This window comes from Schistocerca piceifrons, chromosome 9 (genome assembly GCF_021461385.2).
Source record: "Schistocerca piceifrons isolate TAMUIC-IGC-003096 chromosome 9, iqSchPice1.1, whole genome shotgun sequence".
Taxonomy (NCBI): domain Eukaryota; kingdom Metazoa; phylum Arthropoda; class Insecta; order Orthoptera; family Acrididae; genus Schistocerca; species Schistocerca piceifrons.
This window is the reverse complement of record NC_060146.1, coordinates 127,243,470-127,260,563: the sequence shown is the minus strand read 5'-3', so window position 1 is coordinate 127,260,563 and position 17,094 is coordinate 127,243,470.

Here is a 17,094-nt window from a genome sequence, read left to right as displayed (position 1 = left end):
ATCGTCAGCCCTAAAAGATGTAACCTTCAAAGCTAACCTAGAACTAGAAGCTACGTCACAGGCCAGTCCGTCATCACAACCAAGATTTCAGGGTGGGGATGGGCGGCGGACTAGGAAGTCTTTATCAATAACTACACGGCAGAAAATTTTGAGGTATGGGACGGCCTAGACAAGGGGAGAATGGAATTTTCGTTGTTCACTGACAGTGTATTTCGCATTTATTTACCATTCCTTTCAAATCGCATAATGGCTGCTATGACGCACTGCTCCAGCACTGATTTTGCACACTAATTTTGTAAATTATTGCTCTTTTAAGGTGCGAATTTTTTAGGATTTGTCTTGAATCCTGACGAGTATCTTTCCCAGATGTGGATGGATAAGTTGCCAGCAATCGAAGTGGGAACTGCATTTATAAAGACGCGAGAATTATTAATATTTTCTTCCACTAGCAATATAATCCATATTGTACAATTACTAACATTTCTGGTAATGACAGCAACTGAGTGCGGGAGGTTTCACACTTGGCAATAAACGATCTCACTGAATTCATTCACAAACCTCTCGTCTCACGAAGACGGTGTAAAGATGCTGTGACAACTTTTCCACTTCTGCTATCGTCGATATTTTGAATTATTGCTGTATCGAGTGACTGAAAATACGGTTAGATGCCTGTGAAAATAAAAATACGGCTGGAATCCGTATTCTAAACACGAACTGTATTGTGTGGCAATTTATACGGGGTGTTCAAAAAGTCTCCCGCAGTGCCGCATGATTGTTAGCCGCGCGTGCCGTATGCCGCAGTGAATATACCGAAAAGAAACTCAGTGAAGTACAGGTTATTAATTTATTGAATATTCATTTTTACCTACAAATTTTCACGTTAAATGTTGAAAGTGTTCCCCCTGTTTTGAATACACAATGCAACAATTCAATTCATCTAATCATATTTCCAAACACAAGCTGTAACATTTCTTCTGTAACAGAAGCAATGAAAGTGGATATGGCACTTTTCGTTCATCAATGGATTTTGGACGGTTTTTATAAACAGTTGTTTTCGCTGCACCCCAGAAGAATAAGTCAGGTGGTGTTAGGTCAGGCGATCGTGGAGACCAAAGTCCCTGTGAAACTATGCGATGACCAAAAACATCAGCTAGCAGTGGCATTGAAACGCGAGCTGTATGCGCGGTTGCACCATCTAGTTGAAAATAACCGTTCGTATTTCACTTAAGAAAAGTTCTTCTATGAATGGGTACCGAATATCACTGCAGTATCGCTGCGCGTTTATTGTTTCGTGGAAAAATAGGGACCCACAATCCGACGTCTAGAAATTGCAGTCCAAACTCCTATTTTCACAGAATGAAGTGGTTTCTCATGGATACACAATGGATTTGCAGTACTCCACATACGAGAATTTTGCGAGTTCATGTACCCGGATAAATAAAATCACGCCTCATCAGTGAAAAACGTTTCATTGAGAATATCCCTTCCAGTTTGTTGAACGAAATTTTTGAACCATTGCAGTGATCAGTATTTTTCAGTTCTTGCACGACTGTTACTTTGTATGGGAAAAGTTCCAATTTTTTCCTTACAGTTGTGTGGGTCGTTCCGACACTAACATCGATTTCCTGGGCGAGTTTTCTTACTGACTTGTTCGGACTCATGGACTTTTATCGGAAAAGACAAAACCCTAGGACGACCACTTCTCGGTGCATCTGTCACTGAACCCGAACTTCGAAATTTGTTGATCAAAGGAGTGTTGTCTCCGGAAAAACTGAATTAAATGTTAGACGAAATGAAACTGTGTATTTACCTCCAGCTTTGAACACTTGTTCGACTAAAAACACACGTTCTTCAATGGTTAGCATTGTAACAGTGACAAAAACGAAACAAACGAACAAAGCAACTAAACTTAAACGTTCACGTCAACACGTAACGACACACACCAACATTACTACTGACGCTTGCTGAGATAAACGAAGCAGTGGAATGTTGGGAGAGTCCACTTGAAGGGAAGTAACCCAGGCAGGCGAACAATCATACAGCACGCGCGGCTAACAGTCATACGGCACTGCGGAGAGACTTTTTGAACACCCTGTAGTATCATTCTCAACATCACACTATTAATATTTTCACACTTGTTCCATTAATACAAAATTAACGCCAAAGTAAGAAGAAACGTAAAACACACTTACTGATGATTGTGTTATGGGATGGAATTTTCTCTGCGGCAAATGTAACTTCCATATACGGTGATAAATCGCAGAAACTGCGTAATTCGCGGAAATTGCAAAAGTCGCGGAAATAGCATTGGTAGAGAGCAGAGGTACAGAAGTTGTGGATTTGTTAACTACTATTTTAAACTTAGACAAACCGAAACTAACAATCGCAGTTACCGAAAAGTAGCATTCACAGAAATCACTGATATCGGAAAGTCGCAGTCTAGCCTCTAGCCCATCCCTACTGCCCGGACTTGCGGAGAAGTACGTGGTATCTCTGTTAGTCCATCACGGACAGGCGACGTCGGCTGGTTAAGTAATTGTCAATGTCAATTAAAGTAACCAACGGCCGTGTAACTTGTTGTTGTTGTTGTTGTTGTTGTCTTCAGTCCTGAGACTGGTTTGATGCAGCTCTCCATGCTATTCTATCCTGTGCAAGTTTCTTCATCTCCCAGTACTTACTGCAACCTACATCCTTCTGAATCTGCTTAGTGTATTCATCTCTTGGTCTCCCTCTACGATTTTTACCCCCCCCCCCTTCCTCCGCTGCCCTCCAATGCTAAATTTGTGATCCCTTGTTGCCTCGGAACATTTCCTAGCAACCGGTCCCTTCTTCTTGTCAAGTTGTGCCACAAACTCCTCTTCTCCCTAGTTCCATTCAATACCTCCACATTAGTTATGTCATCTACCCATCTAATCTTCAGCATTCTTCTGTAGCACCACATTTCGAACGCTTCTATTTTCTTCTTGTCCAAACTATTTATCGTCCATGTTTCACTTCTATACATGGCTACACTCCATACAAATACTTTTAGAAACTACTTCCTGACACTTAAATCTATACTCGATGTTAACAAATTTCTCTTCTTCAGAAACGCTTTCCTTGCCATTGCCAGTCTACATTTGATATCCTCTCTGCTTCGACCATCATCAGTTATTTTTCTCCCCAAATAGCAAAACTCCTTCACTATTTTAAGCGTCTCATTTCCTAATCTAATTCCCTCTGCATCGCCCGACTTAATTCGACTACATTCCATTATCCTCGTTTTGCTTTTGTTGATGTTCATCTTATATCCTCCTTTCAAGACACTGTCCATTCCGTTCAACAGCTCTTCCAAGTCCTTTGCTGTCTCTGACAGAATTACAATGTCATTGGCGAACCTCAAAGTTTTTACTTCTTCTCCCCGTGTAACTTAAGATGTTATTTTATTTTGAAGGCTACTTGTTTCGGCATTTCACAATGCTATAGGGCCTGAAGATGGCACAGTGAAGTGCCGCGACTGGTAGCCTTCAAAATAACATCTTAAGTTACATGGCTGTTGGTGACCTTCATTGACATTGACATGACGTGGCACCACAGGTTGTGCCGCTGCGAACAGTGTCCACTGTGTGTTCCGCCCGTGGCGACGGCAAAGGATGGCCGATCGGCACATCAAAGCTGCAGGCAGCGCCCTGGGGCGGCTAGCGTTTCGCCAGCGAGGTCCGCGGAGAAACAGCTGACCGCAGCTGCGGCCGCTCTCACACTGTTTGCTGCAGCGAAAGTGCCCCAGAGCAGGTGGTATGAGTAACCATCCCGACGGGGGGAAAGGGGGGGGGGTGAGGGGAGGGAGGCTCGGCGCATCGCCCATACTGCTCTGCTCACTGCTACACAGCTGAGGTGGACTCTGCGGGAACCGCTGATGTTGTTCTCCCAGAGTTGGCGCCATTTCCCCACGGCGATGCAGAATGCCTCAACATAAAAAAAAAGAAACCGCTTAGTCTGCATTAAAACTATATCTTTAAACAGAATAGTCAAGCAAGTCTTCATTTTCTACCAAACAAATTACAAAGTTCCTTTTTATCAGTGTGTCGTAAACTTTTGGGTCAAACTGAAACAGGTGCCATGGGTCCACAACCAAGTATACTGAGATACAGAAGGACATTCTCGTAATGGCAACGTTGCTCATAGTACACTACTGGCCATTAAAATTGCTACACCAAGAAGAAATGCAGATGATAAACGGGTATTCATTGGACAAATATATTATACTAGAACTCACATGTGATTACATTTTCACGCAATTTGGGTGCATAGATCCTGAGAAATCAGTACCCACAACAACCACCTCTGGCCTTAATAACGGCCTTGATATGCATGGGCATTGAGTCAAAGAGAGCTTGGATGGCATGTACAGGTACAGCTGCCCATGCAGCTTCAGCACGATACCACAGTTCATCAAGAGTAGTGACTGGCGTATTGTGACGAGCCAGTTGCTCGGTCACCATTGACCAGACGTTTTCAATTGGTGAGGGATCTGGAGAATGTGCTGCCCAGGGCAGCAGTCGAACATTTTCTGTATCCAGAAAGGCCCGTACAGGACCTGCAACATGTGGTCGTGCATTGTCCTGCTGAAATGTAGGGCTTCGCAGAGATCGAATGAAGTGTAGAGCCACGCATCGTAACACATCTGAAATGTAACGTCCACTGTTCAAATTGTCGTCAATGCGAAGAAGAGGTGACCGAGACGTGTAACCAATGGCATTCCATAACATCACGCCGGGTGATACGCCAGTATGCCGATGACGAATACACGCTTCCAACGTGCGTTCACTGCGATGTCGCCAAACACGGCCATCATGATGCTGTAAACAGAACCTGGATTCATCCGAAAAAATGACTTTTTGCCATTCGTGCACCCAGGTTCGTCGTTGAGTACACCATCACAGGCGCTCCTGTCTGTGATGCAACGTTAAGGGTAACCGCAGCCATGGTCTCCGAACTGATAGTCCATGCTGCTGCAAACGTCGTCGAACTGTTCGTGCAGATGGTTGTTGTCTTGCAAACGTTCCCATCTGTTGACTCAGGGATCGGGACGTGGCTGCACGATCCGTTACTGTCATGCGCATAAGATGCCTATCATCTCGACTGCTAGAGATAAGAGGCCGTGGGGCTCCAGCACGGCGTTCCGTATTACCCTCCTGAAACCACCGATTCCATATTCTGCTAACAGTCATTGGATCTCGACCAACACGAGCAGCAATGTCGCGATACGATAAACCGCAATCGCGATAGGCTACAATCCGTCCTTTATCAAAGTCGGAAACGTGATGGTACGCATTTCTCCTCCTTACACGAGGCATCACAACAACGTTTCACCAGGCAACGCCGGTCAACTGCTGTTTGTGTTTGAGAAATCGGTTGGTAACTTTCATGTCAGCACGTTGTAGGTGTCGTCAGCGGCGCCAACCTTGTGTGAAAGCTCTGAATAGCTAATCATTTGCATATCACAGAATGTTCTTCCTGTCGGTTAAATTTCGCGTCTGTAGCACGTCATCTTCGTGGTGTAGCAATTTTAATGGTCAGTAGTGTATTTATTCGAAGTGACGGCCACCAGTCTCAGTGCATGCATGTCAAGACACATGGAGTTCTGCCACACTCTGTCAAAGATCCGTGGTGTCTGTTGTACCAGGAGACAGGCAGCGTGGACTCTAGCACTCAGGTCTTCGTCTGTTTCTGTGGGGATTCCATACACCAATATCTTGATGTAACTACAGAGGACAGGGTCCATAGCTGTTGGATTCAGCGATCGTGCTCGCCATGATGAGAGTTGCTCAGGTGCTCGTGGGCGTTACATTAAAGTAGTGTAGTGTTGAAACCACATCCTTTTGCAGAAAACAAGAGATACAATCTCCAAGAACTTTGGCAGTGCATCTCTCAGCAACACCAAGTAATGTGTATGAGTCAAACTGGGAGGCAGCAAATGAGGTCCTGTTAGGTCATCTCGGACAGTGCCCATCCATACGTTGACAGAGGGTCGTTGCTGGTTGCCACAAAAGTGGGTAATGTGGGGACTGACCTCACTCCAGACATGGCAGCTGTGGGTGTTAGGAACACCATCATGGGGAATGAGCTCTCATCTGTGAACAGTACAAACCGCACAAAGTTCGACACTACAACACTGTGATAGATCCGTTGACAGAAATGAAGTGTGTGTTTTAGACGCATAGTGATCAGTGCTCGTTGCTGTGTGTTCAACCACATGATCCATCTTCTCAAAGTCTGATTTCGTATATGTCTTGCCAGGAACCTTGGCCGGCTCTCTGTGGCATGAATGTCCTCATCTCTCGTAAATTGGTATCCATGGAGATAACCTAATTACAGTTTGGATTACGCCTGTTGGGAATGCGTTCTATGTGTTCCTTTATGTGCACTCCATCCTACTCCACCGTTCTTTAAATGCATGTCTGCCAGCTCTCATGTCGAGTAAAGTTCCGTCTTCGATTACACGTCATGTAGTCTACACATAAAACACCTCATCATGGACACATAACAAGCTGTCTGATGCAATAGACAACTGACACCAGGGGTAGTGGTGTGGTGGTGTGCATGCCGCACAGGTTGATGTAACAATGCTATACATACAGTCGTCACATCATACAAGTGCTACGAGCAAAGTTGTCTGTGTAGACAGCACATGAGTTTGACACTTGATTGGGGACTGCAAATCGAGAATTAAAATTTATAAATGCAATGTATTTCGAAACTCATAGATTTATTGTGACTGATATTTCCTGGTAAATTAAAAATGTATGAGGGCCAGAAATGGAAAGCAGGTCCTTGCCTCTCGTGGGCTGTGGTGTTAGTGATTGGTGTTTTAATAAATTAAAACAACGATATCTATGAGAAACTTGCTGTCTAGGTCTAGATGCTTTGACTTGCTGGTTAGAACAACGTAGCTCAGTAGCTTCAAAAGATTGTTTTTAAAAAGCGTCTGAAAACAAGCAGAGCAGTGATCTTTGATCAGCGTACGTCCCCTACGAAACTATTACTTCACTGCGAATAAACAGGGGCTCTGTCTTCCAGTTAATATTAGCGATATTGTCTAAAAGGAAAGAAACATGGAGAAACTTAAAGCACATGATGACAACTGATAGATTAAACATAAGTAAACTGCGTCATATGAAAAAAGAAGCTATTTTACGAGGTGACTTCCAAAAATAAGTTACTCATGTCGTCCTACGCTAAGAGCATTGCGAAACAAGAGTGGTGAATTTTCGGAGGACTGTAAATGTTCTGGGGTTTCTGCACACACGACTCCGATGCGGTGCGGATAACAGTTGCATCACAGTGAGAGCGTGAAATGGCGAGGCAACGGGAAAACATACCCAAAGTACGCGACACTACACGATTATTGTGAGCAAAAAATCTGAACTGCCTACAGATTCACCGTAAAATTCTGGCGGTATACGAACCAAGTGCAAAGTGTAAAGGAAACGGTTTTCAGAGGTCTACTCTGCGTAATTTAAAACGTGAATTTTTTACATCTATATCTACATCTACATCTGCATGGATACTCTGCAAATCACATTTAAGTGTCTGGCAGAGGGTGCATCGAATCACCTTCACAATTCTCTATTATTCCAATCTCGTATAGCGCGGGGAAAGAACGAACACCTATATCTTTCCGTACGAACTCTGATTTTCCTTATTTTATCGTGGTGATCGTTTCTCGCTTTGTAGGTCGGTGTCAACAAAATATGTTCGCATTTTGAGGAGAAAGTTGGTGCTTGGAATTTCGTGAGAAGATTCCGTCGCAACGAAAAACGCCTTTGTTTTAATGCTGTCCAGCCCAAATCCTGTATCATTTCTGTGACATTCTCTCCCATATTTCGTGATAATACAAAACGTGCTGCCCTTCTTAGAACTTTTTCGATGTACTCCGTCAGCCCTATATGGTAAGGATCAGACACCGCGCAGCAGTATTCTAAAAGAGGACGGACAAACGCAGTGTAGGCAATCCCCTTAGTAGATCTGTTACATTTTCTAAGTGTCCTGCCAATAAAACGAAGTCTTCGGTTAGCCTTCCCCACAACATTTTCTACGTGTTCCTTCCAATTTAAGTTGTTCGTATTTTCATTATTTAAATTCAAAAGAAACCATTTTTATTTCCTAAACTTAACGAAAGTAACCACCTCAGAGTTTGGCAACGACAAATAAAACAATATACAAAACGAAAACTGCCACGAATAAGCTCGTGAATAATTAAGGAAAGGGCTACAGCTTTGTTTGGGTGCAACTATGAAACGTCCCCTTTAAACAATTATACAGGACTGTGCTTAATCTGACACACAATATTTTTTAGCGCAACGCAATCTGACTATCAAAAATCCCTACAAAAGAATGGCCCTGACTAACATTAACCTATACCTTTCACAAATTACTTACCTCACCAAAAAATCTTCGTTACTCGAACTACTGCAAAACAGCGAGCGCCACTACTGCCAGCTAAATAAAAGATTCAAACTGCGGAAGGCACTAACTACTGATAGGCATAGTTAGGAAATGAAAGATTTTAGTAGAGAACAAACAATGTATTTACCTTAATAGTGTTGAAAAATCATAATATACATAACAGATCATGACATCCAGTCTTACAAATTTCCAAACTCCGCCATCTCTCTCCCCACATCCACCACTGCTGGCGGCTCACCTCCAACTGTGCAACGCTACGCGCTGTTCACATCCAGCTGCCGCTGCCCAACACTACAAAGGCAGACAACAATGCAAACTAGCCACAGACTGCACACAGCACAGCCAGCGATTTTCATACAGAGCGCTACGTAACGTTGCCAATAAGAAAACATAAACAGCCTACTTACATAGCCCCCATGCTCCCCACAAAAAATTTTACAAATCGTTTTGGGCAGTGGCCAATAATGATTTGATAATATTTTCCATAATTATAATAACAAAGAAATCAAATGCACACACTTATTGATACAATGTTGGTCAAAAGCTAAAACATCCACCACTGCTGGCGGCTCACCTCCAACTGCGCAACGCTACGCGCTGTTCACATCCAGCTGCCGCTGCCCAACACTACAAAGGCAGACAACAATGCAAACTAGCCACAGACTGCACACAGCACCCCCAGTGATTTTCATACAGAGCGCTACGTAACGTTGCCAATAAGAAAACATAAAACAGCACAGCCAGTGATTTTCATACAGAGCGCTACGTAACGTTGCCAATAAGAAAACATTAACAGCCTACTTACATAACAAAGAGCCAAATAAACTCGCTTTTGGTAATGAGAATGCCCATAATATGACGTCTTCTTGTGTTATTATGCTCTTCTGTCCGAAAATTGGTTTGATGCAATTCTCCATTCTACTCTATCCTGTACGAGCCTCTTCATCTCAGGATAACTACTGCAGCCTACACTCTTCTGAATCTGCATACTGTGTTCATCACTTGGTCTCCCTCTATGATATTTTTACACGGTTCTCTCCCCTCCCCCCGCATACACACTCCCCCCCCCCCCCCAGCACCAAATTGGCGATCTCTTGATGTCTCAGAGTGTAACTTCCTGGCAGATTCAAACTGTATGCCGGATCGAGACTCGAACTCGGCACTTGCCCGCGAAAGGCAAAGGTCCCGAGTTCGAGTCTCGGCCCGGCACACAGTTTTAATCTGCCAGGAAGTTTCATATCAGCGCACACTCCGCTGCAGAGTGAAAATCTCATTCTGGTCTCAGGATGTGTCTTACAGCCGATTCCTTCTTTTGAACAAGTTGTGCCACAACTTACTTGTCTCTTCAGTTCTATTCAGTACTTCCTCATTAGCTACGTAATCGACCCGCTTAATCTTCAGCATTCTTCTGTAGCATGTAATTTCGAAAGCTTCTATTCTATTTTTACTTACGCTGTATTTACGAAGTGACTTCCAAAAGTAAGTTACACATGTCGTTCTACGCTAAGAGCATGACTTCCATGTTTCACTTCCATAAAAGGCTACACTCCGGACAAATACCTTCAGAAAAAACTCCCTAACACATCTATACCTGATGTTAACAGATTTCTCTTCTTCAGAAGTGCTTTTCCTGCCATTGCCTGACTACATTTTATATCCCTTCTACCGCGGCCATTATCAGTTACTTTGCTGTCTAAATAGCAAAGCTCATCTACTACTTTAAGTGTCGTTTCCTAATTCCCTTAGCATCACATGATTTAATTCGGCTACATTCTTCCGTAAATCCTTGTCGCCAGTTTTGTAAACCCTCGTCGCCAGTTTTTATAAGGGCCACGTCTCTACTGCTGTGGAGGCCGAGTTGCCACTGTTGCTACGGTAGGCCGAGTTTGTGTGTTCGTCAAACCTCCCTGCCACTGTTACACAGGTATGCTTCCGGGTCAGGTAACAGAATAGGAGAACGAAGGTTCTACAACACTCCAGCAAACTAGTAACAACGTCACACAAATGAGTTGAAAAGGTTTACTTCTCTTTGTGACTTGTCGGATATTGAAGTCTGCAACACTGCATGTAATATAACAAAAAGGCCCTCAATGGCTAAGTGCAAATAATCGTAGGTAAACTTCACGGGAAATAGCAAATGCAATTTACAACAACTGCCTGTTCACTTCTAAGAATTCACTAAACGACGTTCCCTGTCTGAATCAGCCCTGGACGATGATCTATAACCAAGAGGGAGAGAGCTGCTCTTTTATCTTCTGTGTAGGCTTCTGTCCATTGTCGTCCGATCATTGGCGGACTGTACTCGGCCGGTAATTAGCCGAGGCGAGGTCGATATCGTCATCCTCAGAGCCGCCCGTGGCGCTGACGGAACCTGCGGAAGTGGCGAGTCTTTATGGCACTGGGACCAGCTCACACCTTAGCGTCTGTGGTGCTTTTGCCCTGGGTGTGTCTTGTTCGGACGGCACAGCACGTTCCATTGTCATCGAAGTCTTACTGAATGTAAACACAGTTTATGTAGTTGACAGCTGTCAAAATCAAATAAACCGCTGGTAGCGTACCTTGCAGCACCAGCAAGAGACCAGCTTTGCTGTGATTGGTCGGCGCCCGGAACTTAATGGCCGACGCCACATCCTACGTGGACTGACACATACCACAACCAAAACTCGTAAATACGTCTGATAAACCACTACACGCATGTATGAAAACACACCCTCCAAAAGAATACGTAAGAACACATCCAATATTATAACTGCGTAGGCTTCTGGGGCCAGAGTCAGTCAACATAAAAGTTTTCCGGGTATGGTACAGCGTCATAATGTACAAAACTACTGCTGCTGGAGAAAAACCAACGTTTCGGCCACGGTTGCAGCGGCCTCCTCTGGATCTACTGGTGCGTTCTAGCTATGTAGTGTCCTTTATATTTTGTTGTTACTGTTCACTGCGCATGTCACTGAGTCATAATTTTAAAGAGGTAGTTCGTTTCATTGGTCACTTAAGGAAGAAGGAGAGGGAATTTTATATTAATAGTTTATTACGGTGAAGAGAGAGCGTAATCTCTGTTGTCTATTGGCTCTTCCATTATGTGCCATGATTGGTGATCACCGTCGAATGAGAAGTCGGCTCCTGTTTACCAACTGCTGGACGTCGGCCGCGCGGCGGCAGTTACTCGCCGGTAGTGCTCGCGCCTCGTGTTGACAGTACGGTCTGTTGGGCTATGATTGCTGGCAGCCAAGTCCGCCCCACTAGCTGAATGGCCAGCGCGTTGGAACGCCACGCACGGGGGTCCGGGTTCGATTCCCGGCTGGGGTGGGAAATTTTCCCCCTTTAGGGACTGGGTGTTGTGCTGTCCCCTTCATCGTTTCATATCCATTGTTGACGCGCAAGTCCCCCATTGTCGCGTCGCACTCAATAAGACTTGCACTTGGCGGCCGATCTTGCCGCCTAGGAACTCCTCGTCACTGACGCCATACGCTCATTTCCATTTCCATTGCTGGCAGCCAAGATGCGGCAGGCCTAAGTTTATCCTCTCTATTCGTGTTCTTAGGGTATTTAAGTATTTCGATGGCCTCTCTGATTTGTTTCGACGTAACCGGCTGCTTGGCCAACACACAGGTTTCGCTGGATTTTTTTTCTTTTTCGCAAATTTGCTGAAGTTCTGCCACTGCAGATTTGTTGCGTTGCCCTAGACGAATACAGCGCTCGTGTTCCCGAATGAGCGTGGCTATTGGTCTGCCAGTCACGCCGATGTATGCCTCTCCACATTCGCATTCCACCTTGTAAATGAACGCAGTTTTTAATGCATACTTGCATGGTTCTGGCGCCGTAGTTATTGCACTTCCATAAGTCATGAGATTGCCATCGGAACATCCTCTTGCTTAGTTAATGATTCTCCATGCAATAATGTTGCTCTTATCATAGTTCAGTTTGACGTAACAATCGCTGTATAAAACAGAAGGCACATTCGCACGACTTAAGTTTCTTACACACACAATTCAGTTATCAATTTACGTACACAGTTTTAAAATAGTATGGCCCGCTCAACGCGACATTACATTCCTTACGCTTTTAGCACTCACGATCGCGAACTTATACACACATCAAAAAACGTTTTGCAGCGTCTCGGTTCCGAGAGTTCCGGAACCTATACAGAAAGTTGGAACAGAGATCAACATAAACATCATTTCCGCCATTTTTACTGCTCATGAAGACCACACATTGCATGTTGTACCACCATACAGCGACATCTCCGGAGGTGGTGGTCCAGATTGCTGTACACACTGGCACTTCTAATTCCCAGTAGTACGTCCTCTTGCATTGATGCATGCCTGTGCAGCAAACAGCCACAGATTACAGCCCATCCTGTCCACCACGTCATGCATGCAAAAACCGAACATTACAGCTGTCCTTTCGCAGTTCCCTGAGGCACTCCTGAAGATGTCCTTGTCTCTGATGTACACTCGACACAGCGGACAGTGAACTGGGTTCTATTATTCAAGAACTCTTCGAGCCACTCACATATCTGGGATTCTACGTACTTTCGTTAACAGTCTGCAGTGGGGCATCGTGTCGAATATTTTTCGGAAATCTAGAAATGTGGAATCTGCGTGTCGCCCTTCATCCATAGTTTGCAGTATGTCATGTGAGAAAAGGGTAAGATTTCACACGAGCGATTTTTTTAAAACCGTGTTGATTGATGGCCAGAAACTTTTTCTTCTCAAGCAAATTTATTATAATCGAACTGAGAACATGTTTAAGAAATCTGCAGCAGACCGATGGTAAGGATATTGGTATGCAATTTTGCGGGTCCGTACTTTTAACCTTCTTATATACTGGAGTCACCTGTGCTTTCTCACAGTTGCTTGGGGCTTTGTGCTGGGCGAGAGATTTGCAATAAATGAAAGCTAGATAAGAGGCCAATGCTGTAGAGCACTCTTTGTAAAACCGAACTGGAATTCCATCCGCACCTGGTGATTATTTGTTTTCAAATCTTTAAGTTGTTTCTCTAGGGCAGGTATGCTCGTTACTATTTCGTCGGACGGGGGTCTGTCCTATCGTCAAATGACGGTATGTTTGTACGATTCTACTGTGTGAACGATTTATGGTGTGGCTTTCATTTTGCTATCTTCAGTTTTGCCACACCAGACTGGTCAACAAGGGGCTGAATGGAAGCATTAGACGTGCTTAGCGATTTTACACAGGTCCAGAATTTCTCAGGTTCTTTGCTAGGGTTTTTTGCTAGGGTATGGCGTTGGCAGTGGTTGCATGCTTCGCGCACTGATCTTTTTACAGGCACACGAATCTCTGCTAACTCTTGCGCTTTCTCTTGTGAATCGAGAACGTAACAGCCTTCTCTTCCTCAGCCTTTTCGGAATTTCGTTGTTAAACCACGGTGGGTCTTTTCCTCCCTTAATCCTCTTACTAGGAACGTACTTATCTAAAGTACGATTTACAATGCGTTTAAACTCCGTCCATAATTCCCCTAGGTCCCTCATGCTGAAACTAAATGATGTTAGTTCACTGTCTAACTGAGATGCTCCTTTGACGCAATGTCGCTGTGGCAACAGCGAGCGTTTACTGTGATGGCGCAGCGGAAAGCCTTCTTCCCGTTGGCAGGAAACAGCAATACGAGGCGCAGAACAAGTCATATACCTCTCTCAGTTAGCACACACAACGTTCATGTTTCTACTTTTTGTCCAGTATATTTTTGCAAATCCCTTTCGCACCTGCACCCCAAATCACCTTCAATAATGTCACATGGCTTGACTCCATGAAGTACTACATTGTTTCAAATTAAATCCAGTACACAGATGCCAATTGTTATGACGAATCTTACGGTACTCCTCGACTTCCTTTGCATTTCTTTTTTTTTTGAGCCGTCAGCCTTCTGACTGGTTTGATGCGGCCCGCCACGAATTGCTCTCCTGAGCCAACCTCTTCATCTCAGAGTAGCATTTGCAACCTACATTCTCAATTATTTGCTGAATGTATTAAAGTTTTTGTGTTTCTCAACAGTTTCTTACCTCTACACCTCCCTCTAGTACCATGGAACTCATTCCCTGATGTCTTAACAGATGTTCTATCGTCCTGTTTCTTCTCCTTGTCAGTGTTTTCCTCTACGATGCTTCGTAGAACTCCTCATTCCTTACCTTATCAGTCCACCTAACTTTCGACATTCGCCTGTAACACCACATATCAAATGTTTCGATTCTCTTCTGAACTGTTTTTAACGCAGTCCATGATTCACTACCATGCAGTACTGTGCCCCAAAGGTACATTCTCAGAAATTTCTTCCTCGAATTAAGGCCTATGTTTGATATTAGTAGACTTCTCTTGGCCAGGAATGCGCTTTTTGCCAGTGCTAGTCTGCTTTTGATGTCTCACTTGCTCCGTCCTTCATTGACTATTTTGCTGTCTATGTAGAAAAATTCCTTAAATTCATCAACTTCGTGGCCATCAATCCTGGTGTTAAGTTTCTCGCTGTTCTCATTTCTGCTACTTCTCATTACTTTCGTCTTTCTTCGCTATACTCTCTCTCCATATTCTGTACTCATTACACTGTTCATTCCATTCAGCAGATCATACAACTCTTCTTCACTTTCACTCAGGGTAGCAATGTCATCAGCGAATCGTATCATTGCTATCCTTTCATCTTGAATTTTAATTCCACTCCTAAACCTTTCTTTTATTGCCATCATTGCTTCTTCCATGTACAGACGAACAGTAGTGGCGAAACACTACGTCCGTGTCTTACATCCTCTTTACATCGAGCACTTCGTTCTTGGTCGTCCACTCTTATTATTCCCTCTAGTTCTCTATAGCTTACCCCTATTTTCCTCAGAACTTCGAACGTCTTGCCCCATTTGACACTGTCGAAGGCTTCTTCCAGGTCAACAAATTCTATGAGCGATTCTTGATTTTCCTTTAGTCTTGCTTCCATTATTTACTGCAACGTCAAAATTGTCTCTCACATCCTCAGTTTTCTTTCCCATTCTTCTATATTCTATCGCTATCGCTTGCGCCTTTGTCCAGCATGTTGCGCGGGGTTGGCGTGGTTAAATCGGAATTAGCATCTTAATTTGAAGGGGTGGCCAGATGCCCTTCCTGCCGCCAACCCGTACCCACCGGGACGTAATCAGCCACATCTGTCTGTGTCGAGTGTAAATCATGAAAAAGTGCGGATGCGTTTCAAATGTCTGTTAGCCGTGTAACTAAGGCGGAACGTGGGGACCAGCCCAGTATTCACCTAGAACGACATGGAAAACCGCCTAAAAACCACATCCAGGCTGGCCGGCACACTGGCCCTCGTCGTTAATCCGGCAGGCGGATTCGATCCGGGGCCAGCGCGCCTACCCGAGTCCAGGAAGCAGCGCATTAGCGCTCTAGGCTAACCTGGCGGTTTTTTCCTGTTCTTCTGTATATTATTCTTATAATGATGATGATAATGTTTGGTTTGTGGGGCGCTCAACTGCGCGGTTAACAGCGCCCGTACAAAATTCCCAATCTTTGCTCAGTCCAAACTTGCCAATGAATGATAATGAAATAATGAGGACAACACAAACACCCAGTCATCTCGAGGCAGGTGAATTTCTCTGACCCCGCCGGGAATCGAACACGGGACCCCACACTCGGGAAGCGAGAACGTGACCACGAGACCACGAAGCTGCGGACATATTATTATTCTTACACTACTGGCCATTAAAATTGCTACACCACGAAGATGACGTGCTACAGATGCGAAATTTAACCGACAGGAAGAAGAAGCTGAGATATGCAAATGATTAGCTTTTCAGAGCATTCACACAAGGTTGGCGCCGGTGGCGACACCTACAACGTTCTGACATGAGGAAAGTTTCCATCCGATTTCTCATACACAAACAGCAGTTGACCGGCGTTGCCTGGTGAAACGTTGTTGTGATGCCTCGTGTAAGAAGGAGAAATGTGAACCATCACGTTTCCGACTTTGATAAAGGTCGGATTGAAGCCCAGCGCGATTGCGGTTTATCGTATCGTGACATTGCTGCTCGCGTTGGTCGAGATCCAATGGCTGTTAGTAGAATATGGAATCGGTGGGTTCATGAGGGTAATACGGAATGCCGTGCTGGGTCCCGACGCCCTCGTATCACTAGCAGTCGAGATGACAGGCATCTTATCCGCATGGCTGTAACGGGTCGTACAGCCACATCTCGATCCCTGGTTCAACAGATGGGGACGCTTGCGAGACAACAACCATCTGCTCGAACAATTCGACGACGATTGTAGCAGCATGGACTATCAGCTCTGAGACCACAGCTGCGGTTACCCTTGACGCTGCATCACAGACAGGAGTGCCTGCGGTGGTGTACTCAACGACGAACCTGGGTGCACGAATGGTAAAACGTTAGTTTTTCGGATGATTCCAGGTTCTGTTTACAGCATCATGATGGTCACATCCGTGTTTGGCGACATCGCTGTGAATGCACATTGGAAGCGTGTATTCGTCATCGTCATACTGGCGTATCACCCGGCGTGATGGTATGGGGTGCCATTAGTTACACGTCTCGGTCACCTTTTGTTCGCATTGACGGCACTGTGAACAGTGGACGTTACATTTCAGATGTGTTACGACCCGTGGCTCTACCCTTCATTCGATCCCTGTGAAACCTTACA